This window comes from Ursus maritimus, unplaced genomic scaffold (assembly GCF_017311325.1).
Source record: "Ursus maritimus isolate PB19 unplaced genomic scaffold, ASM1731132v1 scaffold_23, whole genome shotgun sequence".
NCBI lineage: Eukaryota > Metazoa > Chordata > Mammalia > Carnivora > Ursidae > Ursus > Ursus maritimus.
The window spans coordinates 45,473,716-45,493,926 of NW_024424786.1; the positions used below are offsets into that span (position 1 = coordinate 45,473,716).

Below are 20,211 nucleotides of genomic sequence, written 5' to 3' on the forward strand. Positions count from 1 at the left end.
GCCTGGTGGCACCGAGCCCTGGGCCCTCAGGCACGGCGGGAGCAGGAGCATGGCACAGCCCGGCAGCCCCTCCAGCCCCTCAACTGCCCCGTGGCGCCCCCACAGGTCCCAGGAGCGGGGGACCCGAGTGGGCACGGCAAGGGGGGAGACAGGTCCTGGGAGTGGACACGTGTCATCAGGTAGCCACAAGGGGCTCAGCTGCCGAGGGACAGGCGTCCGGCACGTGGCGAGCACTGCCTGCGGGCTCTGCCCATCACCACCCTGGACAAGATGAGGTCCCGCTTGAGCCAGACTTGTGGAGGGTCTGCCCCTCCGGAGAACGTCCGTTTCCTCTTTCTGCAGCCGGCCTGAGACAGACGCTCCCACTTCCTCTGTGCTGCTTCCTCCCTCCCGCACCCCTGCCAGGGATCACCCCCGTCCGGGCTCCTTGTGCCCGTGGAGGAGGCCCAGGCAGATGGGGCCCATGCCCCGCACAGGGGTCACGTGCCCCCTGGCTCCCTGGGTGCAGGCACCCCGCAGGCTCCTGCCTCTTGGGGCTCCCCACAGCATCCTGCCTCCAGCGGGAGCTGCTCTTGGGCAGGCAGGGAGGAAGTGGCCAGCCGTGCGGCAGGACAGGCCTGGGGCCTTGATGTTCCTCTCTCAGGGCCGGGCGTGCGTTGCTCAACGCCGGATGCAATTAGCAGTTTTATTTTGGTGTCAGCATCCTCGGCCCCCGGATGGCGGCCCAGCTGGCCAAGCGGGAGCCAGAAACACGCTCCTCTGCCACCCACCACCGGTCACGGAGGGAGAGCCGCCCGGAGTGACCAGGACGTGGCTGAGCGAGGTCCCACGCACGTGGAGGCTGACTCCGGAGGACGTCGGGGCCTGCAAGGCCTCGCTGGTCCTACTCCACGCCATGTGACGCCCCCAGGATGCCCTCCAGTCATTCGGCAGGTGCTGAAAACCACATGGACGCTCTCGCCCCAGCCTATAAGGCCTGGCGTGGTCGCCCACCACCCACCGTCCCTACCCACGGGTGGAAAACGCCTGTGGTGAGCTAGGCACCACACCGGCTTCCACGAATGAGGCCGATTTGGGGAAAAAGAGACAATAAACCAGAAAACAAATCACGCATGATGAGCAGTGACAGCTGCCCCAGGGAAACAGAAAGGGAGCCATTCCAGAGAGTGGCTGGGCAGGGAGGCCACGCTGGGAGATGGGGACATGCAGATCGGCCTGAGAATGGATATTCCAGGCAGGAAACAGTCATGCAAAGGCCCTGAGGCAGGGCTTGGAAGGCTCGAGGCCAGAGCGGCAGGACAAGGGTGGGGGACTGGGAGGCCGCCGGCAACAAGGTCAGAGGAAGGCCTTGCTTGGGAGCAGAAGAGGCATCTAGGTGCACCAGGCCTCCCAGGACCAGGGGACACAGGCTCTGGGCTGGCATCTGCTGTTTACCCACTGAGCACCCAGCCCGGGCCCCAGACACCCCAAGCGGAAGGCTGGGGGGAGGGGGGTCACGTCAGCGGTGCTCCGCCTTTTGTGCACCAACGAGAGGCAGAAAGAAAACGCCTGGAGCCTCTGAGCACCAGGAAGCAGTCGATGCCAGAATGCATCCAACCAGAAAGGAGGCATCGGCAGCGAGCCCCTCCTGGCATCACCTGCCACCTCTGCGGGCATCTCCCGGGGGGGGGGGTGCCCCACACCATCCCTGCGGACCCCTGAGAACCCCTTTTCCTTCTCAATCCAGGGACCATCTCCTGGCCCAACCCAGAGAGCCCATGACCGAGGAGGGAACAAAGCAGAGGAAAGGAAGAGCCAGCCAGGACGGGGCACAGACGCGGGGATCGGAAACGCCAACAGCAGGCCTCTACCCTACGCGGCCGCCAGGAGCACGGCCGGCTTCCTGCCCGCCGCCCAGAATAGCCCTCACATCCTCTGAGCCGCCGGCCCGGACCCCAGCCCGCCAGCTGCCTGGCCTTCCCCACTTCTGCCCATGGCAGAGACGTCTCCCCGGACTCCGAGCGCCCTGCATGCTGCTCTGAGCAGCCCTCCGGAAGCCAGTCACCCCTCGGAGCAGAGAGCCCCTGCGGGTCGTGGACAGGCCTTGCCAGGTGTCGGGGGTCCTGGGAGCAGAGATGCTGAACTAGAACAGAGGGGAAACAATCACTGACACCAAGGGAATGGGCCCTGGATCCCATCAGCCCTGCCCCAAAGCCATACCGCACGAAAGACTCTCGTGAAACAAGACCTTTAGATAGTTGCTGTGCCCTAACCCGCGCCGTACCCTGCACATCTCGTCACACAGACACAGCCCTTTCCCAGGGGCCCCCGTTATAGGGCAGGCGTTACAGTGATGGGGAAGCTTCGGTTTTACCCTGAGCAACACTTCCACCAGGAAGCCCTCCTGGGTTGCTCGGGCAAGAGCCTCACACAAACCGCACGCCCTTGCCCAGTGCTGTACACCTCCTTCTTCCGACCTCCCCTCCGCTGCAGCTTTGTTTCCCTGGTAGTGATTCTGTGCCTGAGGCACCCCCCCGGTGCCCCCTGAGGCAGGGGTGGGGTTTGCAGGCCTGGCCTGGCACACGCAACCTGGAGTGCACTGGTGTGAGTCAGGACGAAAGCAGCGTAATTTGACAGCTCCCGCCTGTGCCTCCCGCCGCTGAGCTCCTGTCACGGAAGCCGGGGCGGTCACTGCGGTCATCACAGTTACAGGGCACTCAGGGGAGGGGGGACAGGGACAGAACTCAGAAAAGCCGTGTTCCCTACACCCTCCACTCCAAGAAGCCCCTTCCCCAGACCACTGAGGCCTGTCCCGGGGCCCCCATTTGGAGCTGGGTGAGAACCCCAACCCCTGTGGGTATCACCCTCACCTGCCCCCTGCTGACACGCAGGACACTTGTGTCAGGATCTGTAGCCATCCTGCAGCTTTGGGGGAGATGTGGCGTTAGACCGGCTCCTAGGGGTGCATCCAGGCCTCTGAGGGTCCCCGAAGGCCTGTTCTGAGACCCTTCAGGACCATCTGACGCTCTGCCCTGTCTTCCTGCACCCACTCCCGTTGGCGCCAGGACACCTGCCCTCCTGGGCTCCTCCTTCCTCACTGTCACCTGGGCTGTCATCTGGCGCCAGCCTCCGCTCCCATGTCACCTATACAGACCTGTGAGCCCAGCCAGGCCGTCCCCCAAGCTCCCACTGGCAAAGCCCTGCACCAGGACACAGCCCACACGGTGCTCCCTGTCCCCGCCTGACCCCAACACCTCCCCCCCCAGAAACAGACACCACAGGCCCAGGTGCCGGAGCAAACACCTTAGGGTCATGCCCCCACTGCCCCTTCTTCCCAAAAACACACCTGTCTTCAGCAGTGGACCCCTCACCTCTCACTCTCAGCCCAACCAGAGAGCAAGTCACCCCCAGCCCCTCCCAGCAATAGCCTCCTGGGCTTCCTGCCTCCACTGTTCCCAGAGGCCAGAGGGCCAGTGAGCAGGCTGGACGGCTCAGGAAGGGACACTGGACAGCCACTGGAAAGAGGTGACCTTCGATCACACATGCCTAACTCCACGGGGACGTGGGTGGGAGGCAGATGACAGAGTCCCCGTCTTCTAGAAGAAAGCACAGTGAATGGCCCTCACGCCACCGTGTGGGGAAAAGCCTCTCCCCTGCGACTCACAACGCAGAGGCGACAGGACTCACGACTGACAAATCTGAACGTTTCTTCATGACAAAAAGCACCCAAGTATGCTGACTAACATAATATAATAAAAAAATATTATTAAAAAAAAAAAGCAACCGAGACGAAGTCAAAGGACATGTGACCCACCGAGAGAAGACCTTCACAAAGGACTCAGTGCCCGTAAGTGCACGAAGGCACGTGGCACAGTGAGCTTCCCGGCGGCCGTGAGGAAGAATGTGCAAGATACGGATGAACTGGTAGGGGGTGATCTCCGGGATAAACTGTCAAGTGAAAGAAGCAGGCCCAAACCAGTGTCAGAGTCTTCACAACCAATGGCGTGGGGAAAACTGGATCTCCACATACGGAAGGAGGTTGGACCCTCGCCTTGCACCACATGCAAAAATGAACTCAAAGTGGATCAGAGGCCTATACCTAAGAACCCAGAATGTAAAACCCTTAGAAGGCATAAGGGAAAAGCTTCATGACGCTGGACTTGCAAATGCTTTCTGGGATACGACACCAAAACAAGAGGAAGACAAGAAAAATGAATGAGTTGGACCTCGTGAAAATGAAGCATTTCTATGCAGCAAAAGACACAATGGGTGGGGAGGAAAGGGAAGCCACAGAATGGGAGAGAGAATTTATAAATCTTATGCCCGGAATATATAAAGAACCCCACAACTCAACATCGACATCTAATTTACAAATTGGCAGGACCCCCCCGTGTGCTGCCTGCAACACACTTCAGCTTTAAGGACACACGGAGACTCAGAGTGAGGGGGTGGCAAGAGGTAACCCGTGCGAATGGAGACCAAACAGAGCAGAGACAGCAGGACTTACAGCGCACAAAACAGGCTTCAGGCCAAAGGCTGCATTAAGATATAAAGAAGGTCATCGTATAATGATAAGGGGCCAATTCACAAGAGAATATAACACTGGTAAATATTTACGTACCCAACACAGGAGCACCTGAATATATTAAGCAAATACTAACAGATCTGAAATGAGACATAGTAATGCGATAACAGCAGAGAACTCAATCCCCCTCTTTGAACACTGCATAAATCATCCAGACAGGAAACCAGTGATTTAACCTACACGTGAGCCCAGATGGACCTACGGACACACACACCACACCCCATCCAGCAGCGGCAGGACACACGGTCTCCTCGAGTGCATGGGGGACCCTCCAGGACAGATCACACGGCAGGCCACAAAACAAGTCTCAATAAATGTAGGAAGGTCGAATTCATGTCGAGCTTCTCCTCCAACCACCGCAATTAGAGACCAACTACAAGAAGAAAACTGGGAAATTATCAGATCTGTGGACACTGAACGGTACGTCCTTACACAACCATGGGCCAAAGGGGAAATCGAGGCAGGAAAAAAATACCTCGAGACAAATGAAAACTTGTGGGATACGGCGGAAGTGGTGCTGAGGGGAAAGTCCGTAGTGACAAACATCTACGTTAAGAAGAACCCGATTTTACCCCTCAAGGAATTAAAAAAAGTACTAAGCCGTGTGAACAGAAGGAAGGAAATGACAACGATCTCAGTGGAAATAAATGAAATATGGGCTAAAAAGATAAAACAAAAAGCAACAAAACTAAGAGCTGGTTTTTTGGGGGGAAGATAAACAAAATGGACAAACTTTTTGCTAGACTTACCAAGAAAAAGAGAGAAAAGATTCAAATAAATGAAATTATAAATGAAAGAGGAGACATAAAGACTACACGGAAGTATCAAGGATCATGAGAAACTACTAGAACAAATGTGCGCCATCACACTAGACAGACTAGAAGAAATGGGTGAATTCCTGGAAACATTCAAACCACCAAGACTGAATTGTGAAGAAACAGAAAATCTGAAGAGCCCAATTACTGGTAAGGAGACCGAATCAGGAATCAAAAACCTCCCAAAGAAAGGTCCAGGGCCGGACACTTTCACTGGTGAATTCACCAAACATTTCAAGAATTAATGCCAATTCTTCTCAAACTCTTCCAAAAAACAAAACAAAACAAAACAAAACAAATACAAAAAAAAAAAAAAAACCAGAAGAGGAAGGAACACTCCCACTCTTGTTCCCTGAGGTCAGCATTACTCTGGCACTGAAGCGAGACAAGGACATCACAAGAAAAGAGAATCACAGGCCGACATCCTCGATGAACACAGATGCAAAAATCCTCAAAATGTTAGCAAACTGAGTTCAACAATACATGAAAAGGGCCACACGCCATGATCTAGTGGGGTTTATTCTGAGGATGCAAGGATGGCTCGACACCCACAAATCAGTGAGCGTGAGGCGCCTCATTAACAAAATGAAGGATTAAATAACAATCAGATCAATAGATGTGGAGAAAGCAGTCGACAAAATTCAGATCCTTTCAAGATAAAGACTCAGTAAACCGGGTGTAGAGGGAACACGCTTCAACCTCACAAAGGCCACATATGACAAGCCGGCAGCGGACGCCATCCTCAACAGTGAGCAGCTAAAAGTGTTTCCTCTAAGATCAGGGGCAGGGCAGCAATGCACACCCTCCTCACTTCGATTCAACACAGGACTGGAAGTCCCAGCCTGAGCAATTAGGCAAGAAAAATAAAAGGCATCCAAGCCAGAAAGGAAGAAGTAAAACTGTTTCTGTCTGCAATGAAATGATATTATGTATAGAAAACCCTAAGGACTCCACCAAACAACTGTCAGAATAAACAAGTGGCAGGATATAAAACCAACGTACAAAACCCAGTTGTGTTTCTATACAGTAATTACAGACTACGGGGAAGAGAAATGAAGAAAACAGTCCCATCATGGCACGGCATAAGGGACAGAGCCAAAGACCTTGTACTAGTGTTACATGGTGACGGACGGCAGCTCTGCCTGTGCTGAGCACAGCATAACATCACGGCAGACTTGTCGAATCGCTATGTCTTACACCTGAAACTAGCATAACACTGTGTGTCAACAACACTCAAATAAAAATATTAATTATCATTTTTTCAAACTCGAAACCTGGGACTGATACTTCTCCCAGAGTTAGACTTCTCTAATTTGAGAAACAGCAATATCCAAGCTGCTTTTTTTTTTTTAAGATTTTATTTATTTATTTGGCTGAGAGAGCGAGAACACAAGCAGGGGGAGTGGCAGAGGGAGAGGGAAAAGCAGGCTCCCCCAATGCGGGGCACAATGCCAGGAACCTGAAATCATGACCTGAGCTGAAGGCAGATGCTTCACCGACTGAGCCGCCCAGGCGCCCCTCTGCTCTGCTTCTAATAGGCAGTGTGACTCGGGCACATCAGTTTTCTGGGTCTCAGTTTGCCCATCTGTAAAACGAGGGGCTCCGGGGGCGTTAGATGAGTGTATGATGAGTACGTGATGTCAGGTAGCAACGTGACATTCTGACTCTTCTCTTGTGCAGACTGGTGACAGAACTAAGTGAAACTCAGAGCTTTCAAAGAAACAAGGAAAACAATCCCATGTATAAAAGGATACAACACTTAGGAATAAATTTAGGTGAAAGGTCTGTACACTGAAAACTGTAAGACATTGATGCAAAAAATGAAAAATGACACAGAAAAGTGGAAAGACATTCCATGTTCATGGATGGAAAGAATTAATGTTGTTAAAATGTCCACACTCCCCAAAGTAATCTACAGGTGTAATCTACGGATGTGAAACTGGAAAACTTCTGCACGGCCACAGAAACCATCGACAAAATGTGCAACCTTGGGAATGGGAGAAAATATTTGCAAACCACAGACCTAATAAGGGGTTAATATCTAAAACATACAAAGAACTCATTCAGCTCAAGAGCACACAACCCTAATAACCTGATTTTAAAGTGGGCAAATACCTGAACAGACATAAAATGAAGAAGACATACAAACGGCCAACAGGTACCACGAAAGGTGCTTGACATCACTCAGCATCAGGGAAACACAAATCGAAACCACGAGCAGGTACCAGCTCACGCCTGTCACAATGACGATCACCAAAGAGACGAGATACCCAGTGTGGATGAGGCTGTGGAGAAACTTGAACTCTCGTGCACTGTTGGTGGGAATGGACAATGGCGAGGCCACTGTGGAAGACAGTATGGCAACCCTCAGAAAAATTAAAAATAGAATTACCGTGTGATCCAGCAATCCCACGTCTGGGTGCATCCCCAGAAGAATTACAAGCAGGGCATCAAAGACATCATTGTACGTTCCTGTTCATAGCAGCATTATTCACAAGAGTCACAAGCAGAAGCAACCCAGCTGTTCATGAATGGATGGCTGGATACACAAGACGTGGTCCGTCCAAACACCGGACTGTCACTCAACCTGAGCAAGGAGGGACACGCGGACACCGGCCACAGCTGAGTAAGATGGGCCACACACAGAAGGACAGATACTGTGTGATCCCCTCATATGAGGTCCCTAGAGAGGTCAAGTTCATAGAGACAGAGAATGGGCGCTGGGGGAGGGATGGGGGTCGGTGTCTCACAGGGACAGAGAGTAGACAGTGGGTGCCGGGGCCAGGGAAGGGGATGGGGGTATTTCATGGGGACAGAGTTGCAGTTTGGGGGGATGGAAAAGATCTGGATGTGGACGGTGGGGACGGCCGCACAACAGTGTGAATGTGCTTAGGGCCCCTGAACTCTGCACCTAAACATGGTTAAGATGGCAAATTGTAAGTATTGTATTTTACAATCAAAACTTTAACCAGAAAGTATCTATAGTACGCTTCCCCTTGTGTAAGAAAGGCAGCGTAAGAGAATACTCGTGCATTTGCTGCTTTGTGCGTGAGAACTACAGGAAGGATAAGCCTGTGGCTACTTGACGTACATACCAGGGTCGAAGAAAGACAAGAGTGGGAGCCAGGTTTCCTGCTGCCAAGACACGGAACTGGAGACGAGGCAGGAGCCCGTATGGACGCTGCACGTAGACACACAGGCAGACAGACACAGAAGGAAAGAGCCACACGCGTCAGGGGCCACACACGCCTGCGTCTGCGTCTGCGGCCGGGACGGGTTGCCCAGCCGCCAGGCGCACCGCTAGAGCCCCGGGCTCGGTGTCTACACCCCATCCGCCAAAGGAACCAGGCTCCTCGGAGAAGCGGCTGGTTTCCGAACCAGACGAGGACAAAGCAAGCAACGTCGGGAGCACGCCGGGGAGACGGGGGGATGCCATGTGCTCAGCAAAGACGGGGTGCGCTGGAAGGGCTCAGAAGCCGCCCCGAAGGGGCTCCCAGTGCCCAAACCAAAATCAGGAATGATAGTGTTGGACGACGACCCAGAAATGGAATCCATATCTGTGAGGCCACAGGGATACAGACAAAGCTCTGGGAAGAGAGGCGCGCCCTGCGGACGAACTCCAGTTAGTAAGTGGGGAGCGACGCAGGGGTAGAAAATCCCCATCAGACAAGTGCCACGGAAGGAGCCCACGGAAGGAGCCTCGTGCGGACGGGAGCTGCCGCCGGAAGCTAGACGTGGTGGGCAGAGTTTGAGGAGGGAAGGGGCATTTGCCATGTGTCCCAGTATCTTCCTTAAGATGTTAACGACGGAGGGGAAAACGGGACGTTTTCAGCAGAGACGCTTGACAGACAGTCCTCCAACCGAGTGATGAATGTCCAAATCGCCTGTATGACCCCTACCGACGTCAGGCACCCTCGGTGTGGGGCACTGGCACTGCTCAGGACCCGACATTGCTCCCGGCCTCGCTTGCCAAAAAGGCACATCGGACACACCCCAATCCAGGGACCGTCTACCGACAGCTGCCCAGTACTCGTCAAAACGACAAGGAACGCCGGCGGAGCTCTCAGGGGCTGCGGGAGACGAGGGCCAGGACACCTGAATGCAGTGTGCAGATCTCGGAGCAGAGAAAGGACGCAAGGGGGAGAACTGGTGGGATTCGAACACGGCCTGAAGCCTCACGGGTGGGAGCACACCGATGCCCACTTCCTGGTTCTCATCGGTGTGTCTGGCTCAGGGAGATGTTCACGTTAGGGGAAGCTGAGGCAGGAGCCTGTGGGAGCTCTCTACTATTGCGGAACTTTTCTGTAAGTCCACGCTTATTTAAAATAAAAAGTAAAAAATAGGAAGTATGGGAGCTGAGAAGGCAGACAGACCTCAGCACTCATCCCTCAAGCCCCTATGGCCGTCAGCGTCACAGCCCAGGCCCGCCCTCTAGCCCCCAGCCCTTGCCACTTCTCACATGTGCCAAGCATGCTGTACCACAGGGCCTTTGCACATGCTGTGCCCTCTGGCCACACACTGCTCCTTTGCAAGTGGGCACTTCCTCAGGTCTCTGCTCAAACGCCACCCAGTCTGAGAGGCTGCCCCAGACCACCCCCACGAAAGGGCGCCCATCACTCTCTTCACCCCGTTCCCTACTTCGTGCCTTCTCGGGTTCTTGCCGCCGTCTGACACCCTGTCTGCTCTCTGGAATGCCATGTCCCAGGGGTCAGCAAGCCCGTCTGACTCAGTTCCCCAGGAACCTGGAAGACAGCCCCGTGCACCGCAGGTGCCCCACGGGCAGCTGACCCCCTTGCTCAAGTACAAAGAGGCTGATAAACACAAAGGCATTCCCCTTCGCTGCGAAAACAACGTGCTATTTCTGCCTCAACAAAAGGGCAAAGTGTTTTTACGATAATACCCAGCTTTAGAGAGGGTGGAAAAAAACCTGACTGCCGTCCAGCATCCAGGAGGGAGGTTAAATTAGGAAAAGCTTCCCGGAAGGCAGCTCGGCTGAAGGTGTCAGCACCATAAAAACGTGGGAATGCTTTGATCTCGCCGGTCCCCTCCTGCAAAGGTGACCCAAGGAAACAATCCGGGTTCCGGGTAAAAAAAATGGACGTATGAGGATTTGCATCACCATCTTCTCAGAGTGAGGTGGGAAACGACGCAGTGTCAACAGCGGAGGGGAGGAGGGACGCCGTTGTGCAATCCCAGAGGGAACCCCGGGCAGCCTTGGAACGTCACGTGTGAAGCACGGCCGGCCCGTGTCAAGGGTAAGAAAATGCAAATGAATAGTTTAGCATCGTCTCCATTTTAACAAATATTCACACAAATAAATACACATGTGCAAATACACACGAACCATGGTGATGCCACGTGCTTCCTCCGAGCCGGTGCTAAGCGGGGTGCGTGCCCATGAGGACGCCTACCCTCCAGCAGCCGCACGAGGCAAAGGCTCACTCTGCCCCCGCCTCGTGGAGGACGTCCCCACACAGCTTCGGGGGCAGGCCGGCCGGGCCCCACCGCTCACCAAGTGTGCACACACTCTCTCCTGCACCCCAAGAACGCACATCGGCACGCGTGCACACACACACCCAAACCGACCTGGGGAAAAACTGGGAGGGAGTCGACGGCAGGCCTCTCTGGGTTGTGGTTCGGTGAGTCATTTTAATTTCCTCTTTAAAATTTCAAAACGGTCTCTGCTCCATATGTCTGAGTTTTAAAATCAGAAAAACTGATCTCCCAAAAACACGTTCTTAGGTTTTGCAGGAGATCATCGGAAGCCTTTCCGGCGGTGCCCGAAATCACGTGCTTCTGACCAGGGTCAGTGATGCCACAGGTTACATCTGTACGCTTCCGAGGAGCAACGCGTCCACGTGCCTGGCGGGGAGAGACATCCAGAGCGGTCGTGGTAATCTGGGCTACCTTCTTATTCACACCGTTTAATCTCGAGCTTAGAGGACAGTTGCAAGAACAGCGCGGGGAACTCCCAGACACCCTTGGCTCACATTCGCCAGCACTCACGTTGCCCCACTTCCTGCCCTTTGCCCTCCCTCTCCCCCGCCTCCCCCCTCCGTTAGGTTTTTGGGAACCATCCGAGAGTAGGGTGGAGGCATCGAGCCTGGTTTTTGTTAAATGCTTCTGTGTGCGAATCTTGGGAACAAGGACATTCTGGTCTGTAGCGACAGGTGTCAAAGTCAGGAAACGGAACGCGCACCGGACACCTTCCCTAATCCACGCCACTTACCCTCACGGGCCGAGCACCCCTGCCGGGACCCCACCCCGAGTCACGGATCCCATGCCACCGTCATATACATATTCCTCCTGGGATCTGAACACTTCCTTCGTCTCGCTGTACGTCCTTTTGACCTTGACATTTTCAAAGAGTTCAGGTCACTGTCCCTGGGGCGTGTCCTTCAACTCGGGTTTACCTGGTGTTTCCTCGCGATTAGACTCAGGTGATGTGTCTTGGGCAAGAACACGGCTGACCGAGGCCGGCCACGCGGGGCCCCTGCAGTTGGTTTGCCCCTTCCCGGTGATGTGAACTTAATCAGGCGGGTACCTCATCCCTGCAAGGTTGCGTCTTCCCCTTGTCACCCCCCGGGGGGGAGATGCTCTGAGGCTGGGTATGGAACTGTCCTGCCCCTCTGACTTTGTCCACCAGGGCGGCGCTGCCCCCACCGATGACCACCTGCCTTCGTGGCTGGCCTGCGACTGTCCCTCCCACCCACAAGCCGCGTCCCTCGTCTCCTGAGCTCCGTGGACCCTCGGCACTTTGTGGGAATGGCGGCCACTACTGCACCTTTGGACTTAGTACGCTATTATTTCGAATTTTCCCCCGTCCGCCTGTGCACAGGGCCGGTTTATGTCACCTCTTTGGGGTCCTTGCCAGGCCAGTGGGTCAGCTCTGTGCTTCCACGAGGAAGCAGGTGGCCTGCCTGGTGAGCCACTCATGTGGCCACGGTGTCATCCTGCACTGGGAGGGACCTGGGGGCGCGGGTCACCCGGCCACAGCCTCCTGGGAGAAAACGTGTCAATGACCTTTTGTAGAAGCGTCTTCTCGCTTGTGTTCGTCGTCCTGCACTTGGAAACGTCCAGGCACCCAGAACGCAGGTTGTGCCATGACCGGCCGCTCGGCCACCAGAGCCACCTCGCGGAGGGTCCCGATCGTGCATCACCCTGCCCGCATCTTCCCTCCCTTCCCTCCCGCCTCAGCGGCCTTTCAAGCTTGTCCCAAATCTGAGACACTTCCTCCTCGTTCGACTCTGACTTAGTATCTTCTCCCAAGTAAGCAGTCATCCCACAAGGTTTCCCCAGTCTGTTGGAACGCACGTCTGCGAATCACGGTCAAAGCTCAATCTGTCGTTTCAGGGCATTCTCATGTCTAATTTTTAATTCTGTAGTTGCCGTTTTTCCTTGATTAGAACTATGTCATCCTTTTCCTAAAAACAAAAAAACAAAACCTCCCGCAAAAAAACAAAACAAAAAAACCCCGGAAACAAGAGTCCGTTTCCGATTGTCAATTTTTTTGCTTCTTAGTATTTTATTTTCTGTTCTTATTTCTGCATTTTTTGCCTTGGTTATCACGACCTATAGCTTGGACGCAGACTTCAGTCTCATCTAGGACCGTGCACAAGGGACATCCGTGTCCCTCTTGGTCCACGCTTCTCAACGCCCACAGGGCCATGGCTGCGTTCAGTTAAGTAGATTTTTCTTCTTTAAACTTGTTACTAAGTAAACTGGTAATCGGCTTTAAACGTGGGTCGCAATCAGGGAGATCCAGTCTGTTAATTTTAGAATGCATCTTGGCTCCGGCCGTCCAGCATAAAATTCGCGTCTGCAGCTGTCCCAGGGATGTCGTCAGAGGCACAGCTCCTGCCTACGGAGCACGGAGGCCACGTGGCTATCGGTCTAACTACAGCAGCGACCGAAATTTCCCTCATCACCCCAGTGCCTTGTCCGAGATGCAGGCCGGCCTCTGCCGTTTCTGGGGCGGGGACCTGAAACTCTTCAGCTGACCCTTCACTTTGATGACATCATTCCTGACTTTGTGATATTTTCACAGGCAATACATGTTGGGGTTGTTTTGAATCCATTCTAAAACGCAGGTTTTGAGGAAGGGGCTCTCAGCACTGGTCAAGTGCATGGAGATCGGGCGGAAGAGAGAAGCCAGCCTGGTGCAGGGTGGGCTGCAGCACTGGGCAGGGGGCTAAAAAGTCGGCGGGAGTGGACTGCAGAACTGGGTCGGCTGCAGAAGCCGGGGTGGGCCGGGTTCCGGTCTGTTCTCGTCTGGGGCAGCAGTCACGCTGCAGGAGGGCCAGGAGAAAGCAGGAGGTGAGTCCGGAAGGACGGGCGCCCTCTGCGGTGCAGAGACCCCAAGGGGCACCCAGCCCTGCTGGGAGGGGAGGGAGGATGCAGGGCTGTGGGTGAGGGGTTTTGAGGTTTGGTGGCAAGGGAGGGGACGTGGAGGGCCAGGCCACTGCAGTAGGAGGGAGGGGCTGGGAGGCCACTGTCCTACCCAGGGTGGGGGGTGGGGGGGGGGTCACCTGCTGGCCTTCAGGGGAATGGCTCCTCCCCAGGGTCTCATTCCAGAGCAATTCTGTGCCCCACCAGAGCTCTGGAGGTACTGTCAGTGTGAGGCTGCACTGACCCCGCAAACGGGGGCCCGGAGCAGAGTTTCAGGGATGGAAGGGGGGTATTCCAAGCGGAGGGGGGCATTGGCCCTGGGAAAGCCTGGGCACCCGGCATGATGGGGTCCCTGCAGGCAAGCACGGGACAGAAGGGACTGCATTCAGGGCCACAGCGTGGGGGTCCGAGGGTGGGCAGGAGGGGGAGCTGATGCGATCCCAAAATGAGACCCGGGGGGACCCCAAGTGAAAGCACCACTCAGAGAGGCCACGGCAGCTGGGACCCGCGGTCACGTGACCTGGCAAGCCCGCCCCTGGGTGCAGACAGCAGGGAGCCAGACGCAGGTGTGCAAACAAAAACTTGCACACATGTTCACGGCGCGCTACTCAGAAAGGTGGAAGCAGCCCAGGCACCCGCCGACAGATGGACATAAACAGCATGTCGGCCCTCCTCACAACGGCACGTCACGTGGCCCGAGACCAGTGACACGTCACAGCTGCCGCAGCACGGACGGAGCCCGGCCCCAGGACCACGCCCTGCACAGATCCACTCCCACCCGGTGCCCGGAGCAGGCCGAGCCACAGCGACAGACCGTGTATCTGAGGTTGCCTGGGGCCAGGGGAGGGCGATGGGGTCACTCCCTGCCAACGGGTAAAGGGTTTCCTACACTGTCAGCGACATGCAGGAATTAGGAGCACCGCGAATGTCCCAGATATGCTGAACGGCACACGTCTAACTGGTCAAAGAACGTTTCAGGTTAGCTACAATAAGACGACATTTATTTGAGCACACGCGTACACAGAGGTCATCTGGGAGGTCCGACGCCTGGTTCCCGTCGGGCTCTGCCCCTCGCCAGCGGGGCTCCCCGGGCCTGGCTCTCCCCACCTGGAACGAGGCTGACGTCAGGCTGAGGGGGACTCCGAGAAGTGAGCCCCCATAAGTGCCCGCACGTGTCTGGGGTCTACCCACCGTGAGGCTGACCAGCACCACCTGATGGTGGACGGTCCACCTGGGGCCGTGAAGGGCCTCCCCGTCTGCGCCCCCTTCCTCACACCTAACCTGGACCCCACCGGCTGCACGAAGCCGCTGAGTCCCTCTGGGTCACTCCGACCCGGGGTCTTGCCTCCCCGGCCGCCCTGCACGGCTCAGCCCTAACACAGAGCGTCCTGACGCGGGGGGCTTTTGTCGGGGCAGGTGCACGAGCTCCCAGCGGGCACACAGGGAGCCTCCGCTGGCCCCGACGTCTGGTGGTGCTGGCGCCAGCCACTCTGGGACCTGTCACCTGGCCGCTGTGGCCTGGTCTGCTCAGCTGTAGAAGGGGTGCTCCCCACAGACAGGGTGGCGGGGAGGGGGCTCCCGATCAGCGGACGCAGACGTCCGCCACACCCGAGCCAAGCGCATGAGGTCCAGCCACTTCCCTGCTCCCGGCCGTCGCGGCAGCCTGGGTTGCCTGCCCCACCTGCCGCGGCTCCTGCCCCCGGGCTTCACTGGCAGGTCTGGAGAGGAGGACGTCCAGTCCAGGAGTCACGATGGAGAGGCTTTCCCCAGGCTTCCCGTGAGGCAAGGCTAAGCCCCTCCTCATCACCTGCTGGCCAGAGGGGCTGTTGGCGGGCGCCCGCCATGTGAGGTCACCTTGGTGAACCGGCCCCTTGGTGCTCCCTGCTTGGAGAGAAGGTAACCACGGGCTCCAGACGGGCCCAGAGCGACACCAGGCCACGCGTGCCAGCTGGTTCCAGCCACACACAATGCCTGACCACCTCTCCCACACCAGGCGCTGTGCCACCACGAGGGACGCAATTCCAGACCCCGCGGGAAATGGCCCTGCCCTCTTGGGGTCCCCGGCACAGACCCCTTCCCAGCCCGGCCCCTGGAAAGGGTTGGAAGCTCAGTCGGCCCTTTGCCATGGCGTCTCCAGGACCTCACGGCATGACACCCGCCTGCCCCCACCAGGGTCCATCCCCATTGCGTCCCCCAGAGCGGGAACTCCGGAGGCCCCAACCTCTGAGTCCCTGACACCCACCCCAGGCTCCTAATTTTCTTCTCAGTTTGGTGGTTTGTTACCATCCAAGTCTGGAGAAAGATAACGGGATTGCCCTGGGCTGCCCCCAGCACGTGGCCTGCTCTCCTTGTCCTACGCCTGCCGCTCATCAGCCACACATGGAACATTCCAGACGTGGCACAGGGAGTTGAAGTGTAGCTGGGAGCCTCCTGGGGCAAACCGAGTGGTGGGACCCCGCTCTGCCTGGAAGGTGCTCCCCGCCGGGGACCAAGACTGGGCGGAGGGTCAGGCAGCTCTTCCCCCAGATGACACAGATGCCTTTTGGGTCAGTCCCCCCCCCCCGCCCACCTCCACCCCCACCCCCACCAGAGCCCTCTCTTCATGGCCATCTGGGTACCCTGGGGTGTTGGGGGGCCCTGGGGTGTCAGGGGGGCCCAGAGTCAAGCCTCGGCCCAGAGCTGTGAGTCCTGCTACCCCGTGGCGGCCCGGGAAAGGTCAGGCTGTTCTCCCAACGCCCTTGAGGACAGCACGGAATGGCTATGCCCAAAGCACTATCACACCCGCTCCTCAAACAAGCGGGGGATGTGTCAGGATGGGCTCAGTCTCCTGTGTACCCCCGGACACGGAAGGGGCCTAGGGAGGGGCATGGCCAAGTGCATGTGACAGGCAGGAGCCCAAGTTGGCTACCGACACCACCATCCGCTGGCCCCCCACCCACACACTTACATCACAGGGGACCCAAAACCCGCAGCAGGACACCCTCCCCTCCCAGCGGCTCTGCCCGCCCCTTCAGGGACAGAGGCCAGCACCCCGAGCCCCAGACCCTAACCCTCCACCTTCTCTCTCTGCGTGCAAGGGCCTTCCCCTGGGGTACACAGGCTGACCCTGGGGCTCTCCTGTCCCCTTCCTCCTTTCTCCAAGTGAGCAAGGGATAAATGCACACGCACACACGTGCACACAAGTCACATACACGCATGTGCACACACGTCACATACACGCATGTACACAAGTCGCATACATGTGTGTACACACGTCACATACACACATGTGCACACGCGTCACACACATGCACATGTCACATACACACGTACACACGTCACATACACACATGTGCACACACGTCACACGCATGCACGTCACATACACACATGTACACACGTCACATACACATGTGCACACATGTCACACGCACACACGTCACATACACACATGTACACCCGTCACATACACACATGTGCACTCACACACACGTACACATGCAGGTCAAACACCAGAGCCAGAACCGTCAGGGCCACCGGGGCCTCCAAGTCCTGCTGTCTCAGGGCGCATGGAAGGACACGGGGGTCCTGCTGGGTCTGCTGACCCTCTGCTGACCTGCCTTCGGTGTCTGGCAGGTGGACGGGCGGGAGACAAGGCTCATTAGTATTGGAGACTCCAGAGACCCCCCTCCAGGGCTGAGGTCACCGTGGGGGGGAGGCACCTGAGGGCGGGGGGGTGGCGGAACAGCCCTTCCAGCAAACGGTGCCCGGACATCTGGGAACCCACATACACGAGGCTGGAGCCGCGGTCACGCCGGCTCCAGAAAGGGACCCCGCATGGCGCCAGGCCTAGAGCTGAACCCCAAGCCGCACAAGCTCTAGAAGATAGCACGGAGGGCTCTGGGCCTTGGGCTGGTCAGGGACTTCGACTTCTCAGCGGCTCAGTCTTCCCTTCTCGGAATGAGCGGGCCGCACACCCGCCGGATCCTTGCAGAGCGTGACGGCGACCAAGGACACGTGTCCGGAATGTCATCAGAACTGCTGCAGCTCGCCCGTAGGAAAACAGGCCTCCCGTCCTCCCACCAGAGGCCAGACCCCAACACACAGTCCACGGAAGAGCCACGGGTGGCAGATGAAGACCCGGGAAGACGCTCAGTGTATCGGTCACAAGGAAGCGCGAACCCGGCCACGAGGCGACGCCCCCTGGGCAGCTGTCGGGTTGGCCGTAGCCACCGAGCCGAGCGCTGCCGAGGACACGCGGGCGCCGGACGCTGATGCACGGCCTGCGGAAGGCAACCGGAGCTACGAGGCAGACTCCGCCCTGCCCGCCCCTGCCGTGTGCCAGCCCTGCCACGTGCCTGCGCCACGACCTGGGCCCCGGCGTTCCCAGCCCCCAACTGGGCCCAACCCAGATGTCCTTCAGCTGGGGGACGGATGCCCAAAACGGGGTGCAGAGTCCCACACAGGAGCGCGTGCACACCACGACTTGCAGGAACCCCAGGACGTGGTGCTGGGCAGAGGAAGCCGGACAAAAAAGTGCCCACTGTGTGCTACCATTGCTGGAAGTTTCTACCAAAGCAAACCAATCTTCGGAGCCGGGAGCGGACGGGCAGCTGCCCGGGGCGGGGGCAGCGGGCAGGGAGGAGGGCTCACCGACAGCAGAAGGACTCCCTGGGGGCCGATGTATTCGCCCCGCTGACGGCAGTCGCACGGGGTCCATGCCCGCCCGCGCTGACCTAGTGCACACACTGAGCACCTGAGGCAGGCCGTGGGGCAGTTAGACCGTGATCAAGCCGCTTGGAAGAGGGGTCGCTCGGAGAAGGGTCCACGGCACGAGAAGGGTGAACGAGCGGAGGGGAGGTGACTGTTTCCCGGCACTTGCTCTGTCCTCCTGCGGTTCTGAGGCCGGCCTCCCCTCCCCCCGCACCCCATGGCCTCTCAACGGCTCCACGAGCACCCTGTCCAAGGGCCGTTTCCTGAGGCGGTATCTGCCTTCCCGTGGCTCCTCAGCTGACCCTCCCGGCCACACCACATCCTCTGCAAGAGCCCAGTCAGGCCACAGCAGTGGGCCCCCACCCCCACCCTGTCCCCGCCGATCCAGGCCGAGGGGTGGGAGGGGCAGAGCAGGCACAGAGCCAGCCCTGACCTCCTCAGGGCACCCATCTTCTGCTGGACACGGGGGTGCCACAAGGGGTGCCCACGGCCCAGCCCCACCCCAAGCCACAGGGGGATAACCCGCTGCCCCCAGCAGAGGCACCCTCCCCACCCCCACCCCCGGAAACCCTTTCTCCAGGCCTGCTGACCAACCCTGCCTGGCCCTCAACCACAACTTGGCCCCCTGGCTCAGGTCATCTCCTGCCCCATCTGAAGTGCCCCACTCAAGCCCTGCCTCTTCGGGGAGCCCCTCGGGCTCCTGCACCCCTGAGCACCCTGCATATGCACCAGTCCCCCACAGCCTGCGGAGGCCTTGGACCACGACCAGGCCTTGCTTGGTGCTGTGAGCAGGGCCTGGCCCTGGACGGGGAGGCACGTGCGGGTCCCTGGGCAGGCCGGCAGTGAACAGTGCAGGACAGAGAGGTCCTACCACCTGTGACCTGCCCAGAGCAGGTGGCCAGGGACCCGCAGACCCTTTGGGCCTTACAGGCTGCAGAGCCTGAGCTCAGCAGGCCCCTAGGGGTTGGCCTCCGCCTGGCACACCAGTGGCAGAAGGCGTGGGCAGGCTGTGGTGTCCAGGCTGGAGCGAGGGCAAGGGCCAGCGCAGGTTGGAAAGGGTATCGGGGCGGGTCCATGGGGGGCCCCTACCTGCTGGGCACCCCTAGGGCCATGCCAGTCCCCCAGAGTGAACAGCAGGCAGGCCTGCAAAGCCAGGCCTCAACTGAGTTGGGCCCCACATCACACCAAACTGTGGAACAGAACATCAGCAGGATGGGGGCTGGGGCCCACGTGGGCCCCTCTGGGAAGACCAGGGCCCAGGTTGGCAGGGCCAGGGCAGCCAGAGGGCAGGCAGGGGCTGAAGCCCAAGTCCCACCGCAGGCTGGGATCACCTGCGGCTTCAGCATGGTTCCACAGGACGGGCCCATGACCATGGGCATCGTCTCAGTAAACCCCGGGGGTCTGGCCTGGATGCCCGTGACTTCCGACCTAGACACCGTGCAGGAGCCACACAGCCCGTGGTCAGCGGTCCCCGTGGGCCGAGAGCTCCTGAGCGGTGCATCTCCTCCTAGCAGCACCCAGGGCCCCTCCTGGATTTGCTGCACCCCAGAAGGCACTAACCCCACAGGGCCTCGGGGAGCCAGGGGACAGGCCAGCGGCTCAGCTGGCTGTGGACTGAGCCCATCCTCCCAGCAGAGCACGGCCTTCTTCCTGACAGCACCCGCTGCGACCAGCAGGCCAGCCCAGAGCTCCTCCCGGCCAGCTGTTCTCGAAGCCCGCGTGTGCTCACCTTTCCAACGCCCCCCCCCCCCA

General features: G+C 58.0%; 1 protein-coding gene and 1 long non-coding RNA gene across 2 annotated transcripts in view; one reads left to right on the forward strand and one right to left on the reverse strand.

Annotated features, from left to right (window-relative positions):
- KCNQ1 (potassium voltage-gated channel subfamily Q member 1) overlaps nucleotides 1-20,211 on the reverse strand; it is a 334,785-nt gene that overhangs the window by 296,650 nt on the left and 17,924 nt on the right. The gene's annotated exons all lie outside the window — the stretch shown is intronic.
- On the forward strand, nucleotides 11,026-12,551 carry LOC121104812. Its single transcript, XR_005837199.1, has 3 exons — nucleotides 11,026-11,272; nucleotides 11,544-12,174; nucleotides 12,412-12,551. It is a non-coding gene; the product is annotated as an uncharacterized LOC121104812 (long non-coding RNA).